Below are 11,836 nucleotides of genomic sequence, written 5' to 3'. Positions count from 1 at the left end.
GTCGTAATTCTGTTAATTCTCTCTTAGAATAAAGAATCTGTTATTTGAACACAAATCTCTTCATTAGTTCATTATCACGCGACAATCAGCAGCACTAATAATGATAGTGTTCAATTCCAAGAACGCCTTTCATTTTCATGTAACATGTATTTTGTTGGCTCGGCTCCCTATATGACTCAATTTCGTTTGCGAAATCCAAAAGAAATCATCTCCGGTGGTTCTAAAGCGCTAGAGCGCTTCATATCAAAGAACCCTATCGGATTCTTCCAAATTATAAGCCAAGTGCTAAATTATCTCCTTTCTATCCACTCAATCACATGATGGTGGCCTCCCCAGGTAAACGACGTGTGTGTTAAACACCGTTCATTTCCATATATCTCCTTATGATATCGTGAAAAAAATCTGAATATTCCTGAGCAAATATTCGGCAAGCTCTCCTTTATCGGATCTTGCGGTTTCGATACAGGCGCGAATTTCAAATGTCAGTTGATCCTTCAAGGTGATAACCACATCATCAGCGAATATTCGGCAGAAATAAAGAGCCATAAAATTAGGAGCCGTCACAATGCTATAATTTCGAAGCTATGATGTAGGTAGCTTGTTTCTGGAAGAAACAAAGACATCATAATTAGCATCGAAACCAGTGGCGGCTGAAGAATGCGGGTAATCTTGGCGATGAGGTATGCAAGAAATAGTCTTTTCTCGTTTTCTCACTCTTCTTCGTGCTGATTTTGAACATTTTATTACTTGTTAATTAATCACCTGGAAATAAACAAAACTGATTCTGGTCTGGTGGTAACCTTTTGAAATAAGAAGTAGGATCATGCACAGGCTTTCCGAAACACTCTATACAGGGCGAGTCTTTGAATCGTATGAATATTTTGACAGTAGATTCTTGAGGTCCAAAGAAACACTTTTTCCTTTAAAATTTTTCACGAATCGTCTCGGTTCAAGAGATATAGGCTGTTGAAAAACCATTAAAAAAAATGTTATTTTTAGTTCCATCTCAAATTATATTCGATAAAGCCAAACGGCTTTATCGAATATAATTTTTCATTTATCTGATAAATCTTTTTCGATTACAAGGTCCACGTCTTCCAGTCTTCTCATTATGACCATTAGGTACCAAAAAAATCCAAAAATTCCAAGAACCCAACTCTTGAAGCTAGTTGGACGCTATCTAATGTAAATTGGTACGTTGTAAAATAAAAGTATTCCGGGTATTTTCTCGTATAAACACTGTTTTCGAGTAATTTAAAAATAAAAAATATCTGTGAAATTCGATAAATTGGGTACTTTCACCGAATGCAACTCTTTTTATAAGAGATGTTGTGTCATACATTTAGCTTGTTATTCTGAAAGGTATTTTGTTTCGACAGGAGTAGCGTAGCTCATTATGAAAACTTAAAATATATATTTTTATCAGGGCCAAATCGGAAAAAATGGTACAGATAAAAAGTGTTTCTTTTGACCGCAAGAATCTACTATTAATAAATTTGTACGACTCAAAGACTCAGTCTGTATACCTAGATTCCCAGGATTAATGGGAATAATGGATATTGGTTCAGAACCTCAAAATAAGAGGAAAATTTTACATGGAGGTATGTCTGGGAACGCTTCGTTGAAGAGTTACGTTGCTTCAAGACTTGATTGAATTCATTCAATTTTCTATGGTTTCATCAAAGAACACATTAGTAGTTGAGGCGTTCTGTGATGAAACCATAGACTAAAAATAAATAAATTATGAGTCTAAGGATGAAATCATAAATAATATAATCCACGAAACACGGAAAAAACATGTGAATAATACAAAACTCACCTTGAAAATTCAATATGAATTTCCATTCAAGAATAATTGACATCTCGAGTGGCTATGGAAAATCGAATTTAAGTTGGTAATAGCCCATAAGTTAAGAATTTGTGTTCAGGAATTCAGGTTGGTATTATGAAAGAACAGGGATCTATTATATGTGAATCTATGCACTAAGCCAATGACTGACGATAATTTGAATTTCATCAATTTTCAATCAATCAATTCTGAATGCAGATTAATATACTCTGAATTTGAATATTTCCTCTTTTCAACTGCTTTTCTAGGTTATATTTATTTATTCCAGTTCTTTGATTAAAACTACAGAAATTATTGAAGCTCTTTTATGACCAGATATTAACCTGCGTCTGGACTTTCAAGACCTACTGGGATGTCAATCTTTCTTGAATAGACTATATATATTTTTTAAAAATTTAGTTTCCATTGGTACAGTGTAGTCGAATATTTACAAGGTTTACAAACGTTTTTAAAATCGTCCATTCCGTATTTTCTCTGTGGTTTATAAGGATGAAGTCTTGTCTGACAATTCCGAATTTTTTGAATTTTTTCTAGTTTACCAAATTCTGCACTCTTTCTGGAATTGCTCATGATGAACTTCTAACTGGATTATCTTCCGGTGAAGATCACTTTTTACTTAGGATTTCTTCCATCAATTCAATTCCTTTCTTCTTTCTTGCAGCAAGCAGCAACACTTCAACCTTTATTTTATACTAGCTGACCCGGCAAACCTAGTTTTGCCATTTAAATTATTTCTAGGGTAGATAATAATAACTAACTCATCGTGATTGCTCGATTGGTCGTAAGAAAAAGGAATACCTTTTTTTCTGTTCTGTACAATTTTTTTTGGGAATATTTTGTTATATAAACCTTGCCCTAACAATAATAAACACAACAAAAAAGAATTGTCCAATTTGGTGCGATAGTTTGAACAATAGAGCATTTTGAAGTAAACCATAGATCCTCTTTTATTAATATAGATTCTTCCTACTATTTCAATATCGTCCAATTATATCAAATGCATGGTTGTTTTTACAATATTTCATTCACTTAAGTTTAATTTCACATCAATCGATAATTTGTTTCTCAATTGTCGAAAGAAAATTTTAGCAACTTCCCTCTATGAAATATACACTCATTGATTTTTTCTATTTATAAATAATAATCATCCTTCAACTAACTAACCTAAACACACCGCAATTATTCTTTCAGTTAAGATCTTTCATGATATCTGAATGAATACTACATAAAAAAGGTATTTTTGATTGTTACATGTTTCTTATTAAAACTCAACGAATTGGGGCACCAATTTAAACAGCCAACAGCCAAAAAACTAGTTTTCACTGATAAATTGAAAACAAAAGGAAATGAAGACGGATGCGGTTTTGGCCATCTTTTGAGAGTCGAGGTCAAAAATATGACATCCATATCAATATTACTCTAACAGATACAGAGCTGCCATTTAATCCCATCGAATATTGCCCACTCTGTACATACAAAGAGAGTCGGTTTTGCCTGAAATTGGAAAGAATTGTATGTTATGATTTCATACGGCAGTATTTGCATAGGTACCTACACTCAAAAATGATTTCGTGAGATATGTTACTACTCATTTTGCTTACAACATAGGTGCAAAATATTCTGAGGGGGAATATACACCAATGAACTTGCGGTTAAAACACGAGCAATAAGTCTGAAGTACCTACCTTAAAAAAAATAATCATTCCTCTCTGAAAACCTTTATTTCCGGTTGATGTGTCACGAACAACAGTTCCCCGATCCGTTGTTAGCTGCCGGCCGGCGCGACGAACGCTAAAGAGGGATCAGGTTTTAGAATATTTATGGTTATAATCCTCTTTGCACAAATTAGCTCTTAATCTCCCATAGTGGCCGCGGTTCTCGCATGGAGTAACACGTAAAATGTCGCTTTCTGTTGTTATGCGAACGATCGCCGTTCGTTATCCAAAAAAAGAACTCTTCTTGGAAATGTCCCCTTTATCGGCGCAGAACGCTCATGTGCCCCTTTGCTACTTTACACCTTGAGAAACCGACAGTGTTGAAAAATTTCGCGGTTTTGAATCTGAAGACGAATCCCCAGGAAACAGTTACATCGAATAAAATTTGAACCGGTCTCGTGAATCGAAAACTCGATTTTTCTATATACAGGGTGAGTCTTTGACTCATACTAATATTTTAACAGAAGATTCTTGAGGTTAACAGAAACATTTTTTTTCTATACCATTTTTTCCAAATAGGCTCGGTTTAAGTTTAAAAGATACTGTTGATGAATGTTAATATTTTTAGTTCTATCTCACAAACGGTATTAAAGAATGGAATGAATTTCGGAATATAGTTTCTCATATCACCTACGACTTCCAGTTTTCTCATTATGACCATCACGTACCATAAAAATATCAAAAGTTCAAAGAACCCAACTCTTGAAACTAAGTTGGACGCTATGTAATGAATATTTGAACGTTTTGTAAAATAAATGAAATCTTAATATTTTCTCGTACAATGCGCCGTTTTCGAGTAATTTGATGTTCAAAAGTAAAAAATATCTGTGAAATTCGGAACATTGGGTACCTGGATGAATGCAACTATACTTCATTCACTTTTATTTTAGCAGTCGGTTGGCCATGGAAATTTGACACATTTCATTCTGTATATTAAGGAAATGTGGGGTTATGACGCTTGTCAAAACATTTTTGGGTTTTAAATCAACGCTATGTTGCCCGTTCTACGTAAAAGTTTCTGTTATTACGTTTTTATCACAATATCGAATCTCTTCGGAAAATATGTGACGAACATAATTGAAGTTTATGCGAACTGATTGAAGGCATACCAAATCTAGTTATTTGCATGGAAAATACGAGAGATCAGTTTAATATCATAATATGTACTAGCTTGAGGAGAGTTCATGTTCGTTATCTTCTTTGGCTAAAGTTTGAATACGTTACATCAGTTGTAGATTTCAAAAATATTAACCCGAAGATGAAATGTATATGTTGCAGTGGTTAGGAATGGGTAAAGAATGTTGAATTTTTCAACAAAAATCATCTTGCATCAATATAAGTAAAAGGAATTAAAGGAAGTTTCAATCAAGATGAACTTCACCTTTGAAGTCAAATGAAAAATAGAAAAATCAATTTTCCGGAACTTATTATACGATGACATTCATCGAGAATCCTGTAGTGAACTTTTCGCATTAATTCACTCAAATATAAAATTCTCAAATAAATGCCACCACTTTTTTGGTTCTCCTACTAGAAGGAAAATCTTTGTCATCCTCTTCATTCACAATCTTTTGTTGGAATTTTGGAAATATTCAGCTGAAATTTAAGTCGTTTATTTTCAGATAAAACATTATATAAATTCTCTATTCTCTTATATTGGATATGTTCGCTACCGTCCGACGTATTGTGGATTTTAGAATATCAGGGTATAACTATTTGAATGAGCGGACCTGAATTCTAATTCTAGCACTTTCTGAAAGCCTGTCTCTTTTTTCAATCGGCATGTTCGTAATATTAATTGATATAAGTTGTGGCAACGGCGTTATGACATAAACGACATTTCATGAGTGCCAACCTTACTCCGTTCCAGTTAAAAACTTGAGAAAATCATTTCATGGCCAACCGACTGCTCAAATAAATGTGAATGCTTAATATGTTTAAAAGATTCACAGATTTGTAAGCTTGTTATTCTGAAGGGGATTTCGTTTTTCCAGGGGTGGCATAGCTCATTAGGAAATTTAAAATGGCTATATCTTTTTATCAGGGCCAACTCGAAAAAAATGGTATAGGAAAAAAGTGTTTCTTTTAACCTCGAGAATCTACTGTTAAAATATTTGTACGAGTCAAAGACTCACCCTGTATAGTCTATTCAGGAATGATTGACATCTCGGTTGGCTATGGAAAATCGAATTTAAGTCGTTAACAGCCCATAACTTCAGATTTTTGATGCAGCATTCAGGTTGGTATTGGCAATAAACATTGATCTATAGATCTATTATATTTAAACTCGATTATTTCAACTTAGAAGCGATCAGATTATGTAACTAAGACCATTTACTTTGTTCTCCACAATCCGAAAATTATTATCTATTGGTAACCTATCTTTGACAAAGAGAAAAACCACTTTTTAGTCCAAATTTGGAATTTTCCAATCAATTCCATCATATTTTATTGCCAAAGTTATTCGAAGACATGTGTGACACCTCAAAAGCTTTGTTCTTCGCAAATACGTATTATAATAGGTATGCCATTTGAGATAAGAAAGCATATTGATGTTTCCGGTATGACCAGAAGTGGCTCTACGATGGAATTATTTTAACTGAATAGATTAGAGTCCAAAACCTGTTGGTGCAAATTTTCAACTCAATATTGCTTCTCGTTCTCCCTAAACTTCTTATATATGGTCTACGTCATCACTCTGTATAACTTATTCAATTTTTTCCATCCATTTCAATTTTTTGTTCATAATATTGGAGAATATTTTAACTAACGGCTTATTTGCTCAGGTACTTAATATTTCAGTGCAAAACGCTGGTGCAGACATATTTGAAATAATGAATAAAAGCTATAAAAGCCTGAAATCAACAGCTTCCTTCACGACATGTTTATGAAAAATACCTAATTTCGTATTACATAATATCTTTTAGGTTTTGTTCTATTCAGATATATGAGCTATATACAGGGTGTGGCGTAATGAATGGATAATATGGTGCCTGCGGGTAGAGGACTCTATGGCGGTTCAGAAAAATATATTTTACGTTTAGTAAAAATGCCTTGGTTTTCGAGATATTGGAGATTTTCGAAAATTCAAGAGAATTACACCATTCGCCACTCGTTTTGCAGGCAAGACTCCAAATGAAGAAATTTTTTCAAACTGTATTTTGGATAGTATTCCTGGATAGATGATTTATCGAATGTAAATTATTATTTTTGAGGCACATGAATAGTTTATCATGAAAAAGAGATCTAACTCAACTTTTCCGTTTTGCTAATTTTTTTTCATAAGTTCAACCTAGCGTGGTGTAAAAAATAAAATGGTTACCTGGAAGCCAATGCAAGAAAAAACGTGCCCGTTTCATTGAGATTCCGAAATGGTATGATTTTTGTGCTCCAACGTTCATTAAATAATTTTAATATACATATATTGAATATTTAAAGTTAAGATGGCGTGATTCAAAAAAGGTGGAACAATTCTTGATACATATATCAAAAACAAAATTCCAAATTATTGGCACCTTTACAAAAAAATTGCAGTCGTCAAACATAAGGTGACACCAGTTCGAAACAACCTGTATATCAGAAATTATCTAGAGCAATTGTTCGATACCTCCAACTCTTTAATGTTCAACAATTAATCGATGAATAAAATTTCTCCACTTGAAAGTCCCTATTTAAAACTTCTCAAGCCGCAGCAGGCGTGGCACAAGCCAACCTCTTCAAACTAACAATAAACAAGTTAATTCGCGCCAGTGTGTTTGTAAACAAACAAAAGACCCTAAATACATTGTTCCACGGAATGGAAAATTCGCAGTCAGATCGAATTTACGCAAAGTTCAATTGGTAATCGGTGAAGCGGAGAAAACGGTTGATATTTGGACTATTTTTCCGATTGAATATTGTGAAAGGGTTAAGGGAGGTTTCTTAGATTGAATGCCAGTTAATTCATGAAGTTCCGCCCTGTTGTATGACGGCATTCGATTTATATTTATTATTAGTATTGATTCAACACCACCAGGTCGGCGGTATTCACATCAATGAGCTCAAAGGGTGTTATTGTTCTATATGCAAAATGTTTTCTTCCCCATGCTCACTGATTCCGTCGTGTGCATAGATGACCACAGATGCCTTTGGGAGTAAATTGGAAGGTACACCAGCCAAATCACCCTGCCGAAAACGAAAGCATACTACAATGTACAGTTATTTGATACATTTTGAGTACAATTTATTAGACCGGGTTCGAAGTTTATTTTATACTTGACATCTTTAACCCTTGAGGTTATGGTGATAGCACACTAGAACTCAGATTATAATTTATTACAAATTAATTGTTGGATTTATGGGTTGATTCAATCAGCAGAACGTTTAAAATATTTATTCTCTGTAAATCCCAAAGGTCTCTAAGAACTCTATTTTCTCTAATATTTGTCAACCATATATCTATTATATTATAATATAATAGATATATTATATGTTGTCAACTCACATCCTGACAAACCGGTGTTCAACAAGTGTGTTAGGTTAGATCAGCCATTCAACCATAGACATAGAGGCATGGACTGAGCAATGTCAGCATGAAATTGGCTTTTTTTATAGAAAGAGAAAAATGATCGTCGGGCATTTACCTTCTCTTTTTTGTTCACATAGAGGTGAGTGTGGACCAATCAATATTCTAGAAAGAGACAACTTCATTCCCGACGTGCGTTTCTCTCTGTCACTTTTTTTGACCGTATTTCATGCATAGATAGAAAGGGAAGGCACAGTCCATGTCTATATGTATGCATTCAACGAACCATCTATTTTTTTCTTTTCTTTTTCTTTTTTGACCTTCCCAATATAAGTATACTGTGGTGTATTTTGGGTTGTCAAAATTGCACAGAATTGTCAAAGTTGAACTGCGCTCAAACTTGAACTCAGCTTGAACTTGAACTGTACAACTGGGCCTTACATATCAATTTGTAAGGAAAAAATAAGTGGAGTCTTTTAAGGGTTCCCTATATCCAAAATGTTTCATTTTCGTGATATTCGGAAATAAGTGTTACCTTTTTTTTGTATTCCAACTTTGGAACTCTCATTTGATCTTCGTGTACATCAAAAAGTAACGTTCTCTACATAACGACGTAGAATATCTTTTCGGTAACAAAGCTCAAAAAACAGATCTAAGATTGTGCGTTGCGCTTCTATGAAATCCTCAGTCTCCTATACAAGCCTCCATTTATGATTTTTTCAAAAAACTGTAAATAACTCGAAAACGGCTCAAGATGGAATTTAAAGATACATTCTTCTGTCATAACAGGATGTTTCATTTGAAATAAGAAATTTGTTGCCATTTCCGGTACAACGGAAAGTCATTGGCATTTGAAAATATTTAAGAAATGAAGTTCTAACTGACTTATATCTTCATACAAAATTTGGAAGAGATCAAATTATTATTTTTACATAAATTGTATTGCAAGTATTACAAAGGTCACTTTAAAATATACAAAAAAACTGCATGGAATATCACATCCAATGAATTTCTGTCGACGCATGCGGTTTAGAAAATGGCTGCAATTGGGACAAACCAAACCTGCGTGCACGTGCATTTCTTGGAAGGATTTACGACAGGCGTTTAGTGCGAACATAGGTAGCAATAAATAGAATGAAGTGGCAGGAACATATCCTTGGATAGAAATTATGAGTGCGGTTTTTTTGACCTTATAGTACTTGACTAGGAAACGTTTTCGCCCCAATTATGTCTTGAAATATTTTCATGGTTGAATTAGCACCTACAGATTTATTCTCAATCTTTTATAGGCAATATTCTTTATTATTATTATTTATGTGGTAGATAGAGTGCAGGAAAAAATATTACCTATTGAAGGAATTTCTATCGACGCAAGTCGTTTTGATAATGGCCAAACCAAATATGCTCCAGCATATATTTTTTTGAAAGATTAATTATAGGCATCTACTGCAAAAATACATGTTTTAATGTATTATAAATTGATCTGCTAGAAAATACCAATATATACACAGGGTGTCCCAGGTACCCAGAATTAATGGGAATAAATTCGGATAGGTGTTCAGTTCCTCAAAATGAGACGGAAAGTTCCGATGGAGTCATGCGTTGAAACCCTCCGTTGAAGAGTTACGTTGTTTCAAAGATGAAGTCTTCATGATGGATTTATTATATATTTATTATTTTTTCAGAGAGACAGAGATAAACAAATGAAATTTTGCAGTATTATTTTTCAAATAGATATGGACCCTTTTTCATTCATCCCCCATAGATACAGAGGGGTGAATTCGACAACCCTTATTTATTTTCCACGATAATATTTCATTCAGGCTTATCAAAGAATATGTATCGAATTATGGGGAAGCTTTGGAAATTCACCATAATTTCGAAATTGAGAACATTTCTGAGCCAAATTTCTCGTAGCTAATGTGTTTTTTGAGGTTTGTTCAAATTATAAATCGGCTGTGGGGTCATTGTAAAAATGATTATGAAACACTTTGTTTATCTTGAAAAAAAAATATTCCTTCGGTAAGGATTTGAAGCCTGCGACATTATATACCATAGCAACTGGCTCGAGAAAAAATAACTTTTATTTATTTATTTAAGTAATATGCCATTCCACAGCCTAGGCCAATTATAGAATGGGAGAAATTTGTAATGTTTTTTTATCTGAGTATTCTGACACCACAGGTTTCACTTCCGAGTTTTAAATTAATTCCTTCGAAAAACACCAATTTAAGTTCTTCCACTAATGTATAAGAGTTCTTCACATTAAATCTTGATGTTGACAATACATTGCTCAATATACCATGTAGAAATTTTCCAATTTTATAGCTAGGAGACTTAATGCTACTTACTACCGGTCTTAAGTTAATATTTTGTTTGTGTGTTTTTCTTAAGAAATAAATTTTTGGTGCCACACTATTGTGAGTAATTAATGATTTGTATTCTATTTCAGATATACTAGAGTTTGATTTTAAATGATCCTACTAAAAAAACACAAGATAAAATTAACAATTTCTTGAAACATTTAAAATCAAACTCTAGTATATCTGAAATAGAATACAAATCATTAATTACTCACAATAGTGTGGCACCAAAAATTTATTTCTTAAGAAAAACACACAAACAAAATATTAACTTAAGACCGGTAGTAAGTAGCATTAAGTCTCCTAGCTATAAAATTGGAAAATTTCTACATGGTATATTGAGCAATGTATTGTCAACATCAAGATTTAATGTGAAGAACTCTTATACATTAGTGGAAGAACTTAAATTGGTGGAAGTACCAGAAGATTATGAGTTGATTTCGTTGGATGTAGTATCACTGTTTACAAATATACCGAAACAACTTGTTAGCATAACCATAGCATCACAGTGGCATTACATAAAAAACTTCACTAATTTAAGTAGGAGTGATTTTTTGACCTTGGTCGACTTATGCTTTGACGGTGGTTGTTTTTCTTTTAACAATGTTCATTACAAACAAATTGAAGGTACAGCAATGGGTTCTCCAGAAAGTACCACTTTCGCAAATTTGATAATGCATGCTTTGTTTGATTTTGCGGTCGCAAGATTGGATTTTGCAATTCCGCTGTTAAAATTATATGTTGACGATACCTTAATCTTGGTTCCCAAAAGCAAAACCGAAGAAACTCTCGACGTATTTAACTCATTTCACAGAAACATTGTATTTACCTTAGAAAGAGAATCAAATTTTAGAATTACCTTCTTGGACATAGTAATAATCAGAGATAAAAATGAACTCAAAACTAACTGGTACATAAAACCCATAAATTCAAATAGATGTATTAACTTCTTTTCCAACCACAGTGCCTCACAAAAGAAAAACATTGCAATGAATTTAATAAACAGAGCAGTGGTGTTGAGTAATGAAGAATATCATTTTGAAAATCTCCAAAAGGTCACAAAAATACTGACAAGTAATAACTATCCGATACATTATGTAAAAACATGTATCAATAACTATCGACAAACAAGAAGACCAAATGTGACAACAAATGCTGACACTCAGGACAATACAGACAGACCTCACCAACAAACATCATCATCACAGACCACATTGAAAAAATTTTCCAAGTTAGTATTCTACCCAATTTTGTCATATAAAATTAATAAAATTTTTAAAGAACACAATTGTACTGCTGCGTTCTATAACAAAATGGATAATAAAAGATTGTTTTACACCAAATTAAAGGACAAAACACCTCTTTTGAAACAATCAGAACTGGTCTATAAGATTGAATGCTCTAA

This window comes from Coccinella septempunctata, chromosome 1 (genome assembly GCF_907165205.1).
Source record: "Coccinella septempunctata chromosome 1, icCocSept1.1, whole genome shotgun sequence".
In the NCBI taxonomy this organism is placed as follows: Eukaryota; Metazoa; Arthropoda; class Insecta; order Coleoptera; family Coccinellidae; genus Coccinella; species Coccinella septempunctata.
This window is presented reverse-complemented; position numbering follows the sequence as displayed.